The sequence below is a fragment of the Microtus ochrogaster genome, linkage group LG2 (genome assembly GCF_000317375.1).
Source record: "Microtus ochrogaster isolate Prairie Vole_2 linkage group LG2, MicOch1.0, whole genome shotgun sequence".
NCBI lineage: Eukaryota > Metazoa > Chordata > Mammalia > Rodentia > Cricetidae > Microtus > Microtus ochrogaster.
The window spans coordinates 13,614,412-13,622,835 of record NC_022028.1 but is presented as its reverse complement, the minus strand read 5'-3'; the positions used below and the strand labels follow the sequence as shown (position 1 = coordinate 13,622,835).

The following is an 8,424-nucleotide window of genomic DNA, read 5'->3' as shown; positions in this document are numbered from 1 at the left end:
TGTGGCCCTGGAACCTGCAAGTGCCAGAGCTTGGGGTGGTTAGACATTTTGTCAGAGTTCTGGGTGATGGAAATAATAACAATCAGGATTTAAAATTCCTAAGGTGTACTCAGGTTCATTCATAGTAATATTTGTCTAGCTTCCTCTTTGTTCACTTTAAGCTTTAACTATTTGGATAAACAAAGTTATATAAAAAAACTGAACTATTTTCTTTTTTTTTTTTTTTTCCCTCTACAGATTCGTCCTTTTATTAGCCATGGTATCAAAACGCCTAGTCAAAAAGACCAAAGCCCATGTCGTCATCAGACTCCTCGGATTCTTCCTTCTTTGCTTCCACTTTCTTCTCCTCAGCTGGGGCAGCAGCGGTGGAGGGGGCAGGACCGCCTGCTGGTGCGGCTCCGGCTGCTGGAGCAGGCCCACCAGCCCCTACATTGCAGATGAGGCTCCCAATGTTGACATTGGCCAGGGCCTTTGCAAACAAGCCAGGCCAGAAAGGTTCAACATTGACACCAGCTGCTTTAATGAGGGCATTGATCTTATCCTCCGTGACCGTCACCTCGTCGTCGTGGAGGATGAGGGCGGAGTAGATGCAGGCAAGCTCAGAGAGGAGGCCATGTTGCGGACTGCCGGCACGGTGCTAGTCGCCGGATCCTGAACTATTTTCTAATGGAGTGTTTGATACCCCAAGAATGTCCTTTTCCCAGGACTAGGCAAAAGTCTCCATTCCTTTGGTTGGTTTAGCAAAGTTTCTGCTTGCTAAAAAGGGAGTCATTATCTCTAAAGAGAAACTTGTGGCCCTTTCATTAACATAGGACTGATGCCTAGACTTAAGGTCAATGCAAACTTCCTCAACCCCTGATATCAAGCCACACCCTAGCTCCCATACCCTTTTTCGCCCATTTAATCCTATGTACAACTATAGAGGATAAAAGGTGGTCTTCTTTCTTCAATAATAGGCAGCCATCACTACTCACCCTCAGATCGGGTCAGTCTCCCTCCCCCACCCCACAAACTCCACACATCCTCTTTGGGACTTGACCCTCACCAGAGCGGGATCTGGCAATATACCCAGTGAGACTTCATTAGTGACAAAAATTCTTTTTTCCTTTGCAAACAGATGTCAATTTCAGATAGCTTGGTTACAGATAAGAGCCTATGTTCTTTTTCCCCTCTCAGCACCATGGCCATATCTGACATGAATCTGTTCAGCCCTGTGCCTGTTGCTGCAGTCACGGTGAGGTCATTTATGCATCGTTCTTGCAGTGTCTAGAAGACACAGCTTCATTGGAGTCAGCCATCTTCTCTGACGTCCTACAGTCTCTCCACCTCCTCTTCAGCATAGCTCCCTAATCCCTCAAGGAAGGGATTTCAGAAAGGCATTCCATTAAGGACTGAGTGTTCTGGAAGCTCTCTCTCCATCGTCCACTAGTGGGTCTCTATGTTAGTTCTCCTGTACTGCAAAAGGAAGCCACTTTTGTTTTCTGTTTATTTATTCTCTGCCTGCTTTACATCATGTATCTTGATCCCATTTATTTCATTTACTCCTTTCAGACCCTCAGGTTCAGCTCTTCCACACCCATACCATTAGGGCCAGCTCTGTGGTGTTGCCCGGGTAAAGGACAGGGCCACTCTTCCGAGTGTTGCAACTGGTGAGGTGAAGGGAAAGCCCTCCTGCTCTTATGACTCCAGCGACAACTCCCCTGTCTCAGGTGTTGATGGTCCAGATGAGGATTGGAGAGGGTATCCTTCCTTCACCCACACTACCACATGTCTGATGAATATTGAGGACACTTCTCGTTTGCTCATAACACAGGGGCTGGGTCACCCTTCTCTTACCACCTGACAGTTCTACTGTGCTGCTTAGGTGAGCTACAGGGGCTGTTTCCTGAGTGCTGCAGGGTAAGGGCAAGCATCGGAGCTCTCATCTGTTGTACGCAGTAAGGGGCAAGGGAATAAATGGAAGCTTCTTTGTTGATGGCTGAGCAAAGCATTGATGTGAGTTCCAGCCTAGTGTGACCACTCTATCATTTTACTCTTGTGTTGTACTTCTAATTTTGATATCAGAGTAAAACTGGCACTGCTGGCAAGGACGAAGACAACTGGGCAAATGTGAACTCTGCTTGTGTTGATGTAAACCAGTTCAGAAACCGTGGATGTCAGTGCAGTGCACTCTCAAAGTGAAATGACAACAACAGCAACACCCCACATGCACACCTGATCATCACTTCTGAGTATTCACCCACAGTATTCAGGTCACCACATCACAGGGATTCTTGCACTTTAATGTTTATCAACAATACTCTCCATATTAGCTAAATTGTGTCCAATAACAAAGGAGTAGATAGAGAAAAAGGATTGCACATGAATAATGATATGGAGCAGCTATGAAGAAGAAAATACTGCCATTTGTAGGAAAATGGTTGCAACTGGGGAAAATCATACTAAGGGAACTAGACCCATTCCAGAAAGACAAATAGATAAAATCGTGTGTGCATGTGGGCCATGAGAGAAGAAGTAAACCTGTTAGGGAAATGAAAGTTAGCAGTGGGAGGGGTGGGGGCTTGAAAGTGGAGCCTGGAGTATATTGGAATGGTGTGCTGAATATACATTCTATATTCACACAGCAACATGGAGCACAAATACAGGACCCTCGACAGTTTCTATAGTTTATCATATGAGTGCACATGTGCATGTGTGTATGTGCATGCATGTTCAATCACAAATCATGACACATATGTAGAGGTGGGAGGACTACTTTTGGGAGTCAGTTTTTCCCTTTTACTATGCAACTCTAGGGGTGAACTCCAGGCATCAGATTTGAGTGGAAGTGTTTTACCTGCTGAACTGTCTTGTTCATCCTAAAGGGTATCTTTATATTAAAAATTACATTAGCTTAGTTCTTGTCTATAATATCTGTGTGATTCTTGAGTGTGATGCTCTTGTAGCAGGAATTCTAATTGTTCTTAATAAAAAATATCTTGGAGACAGATATTAAGGGGTGAAAGATGAAAGATCAGAGAAACATAGCAGCCAGCCCCTAGACGGACCTTTTACCTTTTCTTCTTCCTCTTCCCATAATTCTCCTCTTCTGGTAGCTCCACCAATACTTCCTTCCTGGCTGCTGGCCAGGCAGCATTTAATTAAACCAGTATGAGTAACCATTATTACAGTGTATTATCCCACAGCTGCTGAGATTAAAGGCAGACATGTGAGCATAAATGCTAGGATCACCTTTGTGTGAGCACTGTTTCTCTTTTAGACTGGAGCAATTTTGTGTAGCCCAGGGTGGTCTTGAACGAATATAGATTTACCTGTGTCTGTTTTCCAAGTGCTGGGATTAAGGTGTGTGCAACCACTGCCTGACCTCCAGAGGCTCTGTTTTGTACTCTGATCTTCAGGGAAGCTTCATTTGTTAAAATACAAACAAAATGCCATCACATGTTCTAACTAGTATTCCATAATTTCTTTCAAGGAAGAAAGAAAATTACAGCTTGACAAGATCCCTCCTCACATGGATAAAAGCAGTAAGCGATTTCAGGGGAGGGGAGAGTTGCACTGGAGACCCCTGAACCCCCAGCACTGGATTACAGACAAGCAGTGTTCTTGAGGTATGTGCTTTGGGGGTAAGGCAGCTCTTTTTGAGTTACCTCTTAGCCACACTCCTGTAAATCACTCAGTAACACACATCCGTCTATGAGGCTAGACTTGGTGGAGACTGCTATGTGTCCCTTCATTGGTGCCTTATCTGGCCAGAACAGCTATTTGTTCATATTCAGAGGTTAACTTGAATAACAGGCATTTTTTTTACTTAGAAAATAATAGAAAAAATAGTAATCACTTATCCATTTCCTACTATAAGTATAGAAAGGCCACAGCTTCATGTCCCTAACCAGGTAAATAATTAATGTCAACTTCATTGTGAAAGCATCTTACTTCTAAAGACTTGAATTTGTATAGATCAAAGATAATATCATAACTAAAATAACTTTAGGGCAAAGACTCCGTAACTGACAGAAGAATTTTGGGGTGACTTACTCCACTGACAACTTTTATTCTGAATTTTTAAAACCCCAAATTTCCAGATTAGTTTGCAATATATCCATGGAGACCACACTTGTTTCCTGAATGCAATGAACAAAACTGTAGAAATTGACAGTCAACAACTACCAAAGACCTAAACTTCTTGCCTGTGTTACTATACTGGGGAACACGAATACAATTGAAAAGTGAGAACAGTGGTCCCCTGGGCTGGTTGAGATGAGACCCAATCAGACTCAACATTGGACTGCCAAGGCAAACAGGCAAACTCCTCTTGTTGCCTTTCTACCTCCCTCCTTTACTTTTTACTGCTTTGGCCTGTGCTTTCTTTTCAGCAATATCTGAGGAGAAAATAACCGATTTATATTTATGTGGAGACTGAATCCAGTTTGGTTACTAAGCTACTTTGATATTTAAGAAAAAATAACGAGGAGGAGAGGGTAAACTTGTCTCTGTGCTAGACATAACAAGTTTTAGCATAGCAATTCAAACATGATACTTTACCACTTTATGACTACTTAAACATTTGTTGATTTAGGTGCATGAGAAAATGATTTGAGTTCTGCCAGTGCCCACAGATATGAGGCCTGTTTCACCTTGAGTAAAAGCTGTAGAGTTTGAGCTTATTCTTGCTCCCTCAAAGTTATTGATAACTGGTGTGGCTACAAACAAGAGATCCCAACGTAGGGCGTGGTTAATTAGTATTTTGAGTATAGAGGTGGATCTGCTCCATCTTGACCAAACAGAGAATTCAAGTCCAATCTTGCTCCTTTAAAGATCTTGGCAGGAGGTCTCAGGGGGTGACTGCCTGCAGAATACTTGATCTATTCCTTATATCATGTTAATAAAGTCTGTTGCCTCCCTCCTCCCCTTTTGGAGTGAAGTATACAAATAAATCCAGGAAAATTCAGTATTCACGGAATTCCCCTGATGTTCTGTGATGTTGTCTTTCATTTCTCTCTCATCTCTGTTAATAATTCTAATTCTCACTCTGCTACCCCGGGATGTGTGAACACCATTGAGTCTGGACCTCGGCAGAGTTCACATCTCAGGAGATTCTAGACAAGAGGAAGGGAACCTAGGAGAAGACAGACGAAGATGGTTCATTTTCAAATCTTGTGTGTACAGCAGCAGAGATGTCAGTTACTGAAAAAAATAATGCATGGAATGAACAATGAAAAAAACTTTCTACAATGTGTGCTTCTTTTAATCTTACTAAAAATGATAAGCGACAAAACTTGGAATGTGGCAATATAGTGTTACCTAAAATGCTATATGAGACATGACAAGGAAAAGCTTTTTGTAGAAATGGGGCTGGAGAGATGACTCAGGGTTAACTGCTTCTGTGAAGGACCCAGGCTTGGTTCCAAGAACCCACTTGGCAGCTGACAAACATCTGCATTTCCAGTTCCAGAGGAGCCAATGCCTCTTCTGACCTCTGAGCGCTCATGCATGCATGTTGTACACAGTTATCCATGCAAATGCATATACATGTAAAGAAAACAAACACTCGAAAGCATTTTCTGAAATGGATATTCTTCTTATTTATGCAGATGACACTGAATCATAAGCAATAATCCAGGAAGATGGGGTATTGTCAAATGCAGAAAGTTGAAAGTTAGCTAAGAAAAGGAAGTTTAAAAGTACTATTCATAGAAACATTATTTCCCTGGAGTGATTAATAATACTGATCAATAATAGAAGGCACAATTGTGAAGACGTTCAACTTTAGATACCTTGGCCACTTTGAATGATGGTAATGCCATATACCAGTCTAGATTTGGACAAGTTCACACTGATTTCTCAGCATGCCTTGTGAAGATCAACAAGGATAAGGATATAATCTAGTTTTACTATTAATTTGATAGTTTTGTGTAAATTACACATAATGTACCCTTCCAAACATGCCAAAGTGAGACGCATGTGTACATACCAAATATACATATTTGTACAGATAGACTAGGGAATAACATATGCATATAAAACGTATGCATGAATAGATGTATATATGTAATGTGAAATATATAGAAAAATAAACATAGGGACACATGTGAACTAAGTAATGATAATCTGGTAATTATCATCTCAGGACACAGAGCCCAGGGTGCACACTGTCTTCCTTTTTATTGTTGAGTCAACGACAGCAAAGCTTTCCCACCGAACTCCACGCAGGCAGGAAACAAAATGAGGTCTTCTTGGGCTGGCTTGGATGGTGCTGTCGGGGCCCGGAGGCCAGCTTTTTCTCACATAGTTCCACTTGTTATTCTTGATTGTGACCCCCTGAGGAAGTCAGATGAGCCCTGGGTTACTGTAGCTGTGTCTTGCTTGGCATATTTATCATCTACAAATTATCTGCTATAAATATACCTCAGCAGGATCATCATCAGGCCAGCTCGGTAGCCGGCAATTTATGAAGGTTATGGGAAAGAGTGTGAAGGGTGAAGCGCCTTATGGAGAGTGGTTTTTCTTTCTGACCCAGCCCTGCACCCTACTTGAATTAAAATGATCCCGTGAACAGTGCTCCTTTCCGTTTAGGATTAAGTCTTTTTAAATTGTCCCCCTAGGCTGTTATTCTTACTCCATGGTGCCCTGACTTTAGGGATTTCTAAGAAACATCAAAATCACAGTGCTCAGTGATAAGTGAGAAAACACTGCTGTGTGAGAATTCTAACTAACCCCACATTATTATATGTGTTTATGGACAAATCATGCAAAGTATTTTTATTCTCCATTTTTATTACACACTTATTATAAATTTATTTATTTATTGCTCTGAATAAAATTACAGACTGACCCAAATGTCTTGCAAATATTATGACTGTTATGCCAAAAGTTGAAATAAATGAAGCATTTACCCTCTTTTGTACTGCAGAATAGTCTTTGTTTTTACAAGAAAATGTGTACATTATACATACTATGTTTTGCATTTTGCATTTGATATATAAGACCCATTTTCTTTTCACATTCCCTTAAATGAATAAAAGCATTGTAATGAACTAAAAATGACACAAAACCAAAATGCCACCCAGGCTGCTCTCCCTGGTGATTTGTTCCTGGGAACATAGTTGAAGCCTGCTGGAGAGTGATTAACTGTTTCCCTTACAGGGTGTTCCTTCAATTCTTGTCCTAAAAGAGAAAGCCTCCAAAAGGGTCATTCTATTAATATGTATTACGATGTAAAGAGCCAAAGAACAAATTTTAATATTTCAAACAATTCTGGTGCATAAACGATCATCAGCACCTTCCCGTGTTCTCATGATAGCCCGCCCTGGAAAACTGTGCTCTTGGCTATGCAGTCACTCCAGGGGAGAGGAACAAGAAGGAGAATAAAAAATGCAAATGAGAGCGTAGAGAGCAAATGACGGAAAATTGCTTCATTCAACTTCACCTGCCGCTCAGGCAACTCACCCTTAGGAAGGCTCGCTGCTCAAAAGCATAGCCCATCATGTCTCCTCCCACCACATCACCACACTATCCAAACACTTGTTTTGCAAACCACCAGCCGCGTCTACAAGTAGAGACAAAACTAGAAGGCGAATGACCAGTTGCAGCCTGCTTCTGAAACCTATCAGATACTTCTTCAGACGTCTGTGCAGGAGGCAAAAATAAACAACACGTAAATGAAACGATGAAGACGTCTAGAAATTTATCCTCCCCCCCCCCTTCTCTATGGACAACAGCAGCTTTTCCTCATTTCTTCCCATCACTTACCCAAACTTGCTACGAGGAGGGGAAACTTGACAAGGAATAAATGCATTAAGAAGGCAGAATGAATCAAAAGTTTAGAACCCGCACTATTGCCCCGTCGCAACGCAGAGAGCAGTGCAGGAAGCCTGACCTCGGTAGCCCGCACAGTGGTCCTGACAAAGACTGTTCCGAGCCTGAACAAATAAGATGCTAATTACAGTCCGGCTCTGACGGAAAACAAAAACAAAAACACACAAAAAACAAAAGAACAACAAAAACCAACTATTGTTCCAGCCAGAGACAAGTAGCCGCGGGAGGTGAGAGGTGGCCCCTCAGCTGCTGACTGGATCAATGCTAAATCCCGGTGGTGACTGACAGCTCCCCCGCTGCGTCAGGTCCGCACTGACTGAAAGGCCGAAAAAGAAGGACGGTCGAGTCTAGCGTTCACTTCCTACCCCTCCGGGTCGCCTTCCCGTCCTCCGCGCCCCCCTGCCTCTCCTCCTGGGGACTTTCTCCTAGAGTTGGTAGCCACCAGCCTCAGCGGTGGGAACTGAGGATGAGAAAACCTCTCAGACGAAGAAAAGACCGCTTTTCCGGACGTGCTCGGCTTTGGAGCAGCGGGGGCGCGGGCACGGCTGCAGCCCGGCAAAGCCCGCTCCCGCCCTCCTCGCTCCCGCGCCCGCTGGTCCTCGGGGAGGC

At 42.9% G+C, this 8,424-nt stretch overlaps 1 long non-coding RNA gene and 1 pseudogene across 1 annotated transcript; both read right to left on the bottom strand.

Moving 5' to 3' along the window:
• Positions 1-220: 220 nt before the first annotated feature.
• Positions 221-3,162, bottom strand: LOC101982802 (annotated as a pseudogene).
• Positions 3,163-5,589: 2,427 nt separating this feature from the next.
• Positions 5,590-8,002, bottom strand: LOC106144126. The gene is made up of 3 exons (XR_001229227.2): positions 7,750-8,002; positions 7,447-7,626; positions 5,590-6,318 (listed from the first exon to the last, which is right to left on the bottom strand). It is a non-coding gene; the product is annotated as an uncharacterized LOC106144126 (long non-coding RNA).
• Between the last annotated feature and the right edge of the window lie 422 nt (positions 8,003-8,424).